Source organism: Amphimedon queenslandica, unplaced genomic scaffold (assembly GCF_000090795.2).
Source record: "Amphimedon queenslandica unplaced genomic scaffold, v1.1 AMPQUscaffold_12135, whole genome shotgun sequence".
Taxonomy (NCBI): Eukaryota; Metazoa; Porifera; class Demospongiae; order Haplosclerida; family Niphatidae; genus Amphimedon; species Amphimedon queenslandica.
The window spans coordinates 11649-12950 of NW_003547626.1; positions in this window are offsets into that span (position 1 = coordinate 11649).

Genomic DNA, 1302 nt, shown 5'->3' on the forward strand with positions numbered 1-1302 from the left:
ACTGGAACTGTCCTCCTACAAGAGCAACACTGCTGCTTCTACTGTCTCAGAGGGCAGTAAGCTGTCTTCTTGTACTCCAATCCTTAGACCATATTTCTCCCAATTCATCAGTTGAGGTTTGTCTCCTTGAATTAAGAACAGCTTCTTCTCTGCTACCTGGACATCACTCAGACATTCCAAATTATCTATCAATTGTGTAAAACACAAAGTCACACACATAACACTACTGGTACATAATATAACACAACACAGAGGGTCCTCTTAATGAACTATAGAACGAGTTTCGAGTTTTATAAATCTGACGTACAATGTAACTCAAGTGCATGTGTTATAATAGGGTTTCCCACAAAGCATGCTAAGTGAGCTAAACAGCATGCTTCAATCATGAGCTGACAAGCACTACAATAGTACATCCTTTGGGAAAATTCAAAAAAATTAATTTTTGATCCGAATTAGCTCAAACTTGTCACATAACATAAAAACATGTGCATGTATCAGAAAAAAAATAAATGAGCCTAGTCATTTTTGGCAGAATTTGGCCAAAAACCTGTACATGTACTAGTTAGTACAGAGAACTTGATATATTTTAGAGTAAATTCAAAAATTCACAAAAATCCAATTTTAGTCGAAATCAGCTCAAATTTGCTACACAACACTGTTGACACGAACCATCAATAATACTAGTAGCATATCTCTTACCCATTGATGGTATTAAGTAGTTGAACTGAACATCAACAGAACTAGTCTCTTTGATCGATTGTTCCTCTTGAGATGTGATCCTCTCCTGTTGTTGTGATTTCTCTTTCAATAGTTTAGATATATATGCATCTTTCTCAGATACTGTAGTCTTGAAATCATCTACAGAAAGATATACAGTATGTAATCTCTTATTCAATACATGCTGTGTATTATTGACTCACCAATAATTATCTGCTTTTCTTTAAGTTGTTCCTCTGCTTGTGTCTTCCCTTTCAATACTTCAGCCAAATATAATTCATTATCAGCAACTATAGCTTTAAGTTTCTCATATTCTCCTACATTAATAGAATATTCTCTCATCTAATATTATGTAGTGATGATACACTAACCAGTCATTATTTGTTTCTCATCCACTGATTCCTCTAGTTCATCAGTTTTAAGCTTCTTAGAATTATCTGCAGAAATTAAATTTTTATTTTCAACATGATAAAAAGCTGGAAAATAAAAGTCAATATAAATACCAAATACAATATTTCCCAATAGTTATGGTTTCATTTATACTCCCTAACCTGAGTGTGGTGAGTCCTCTTGATCTCTCTTTCG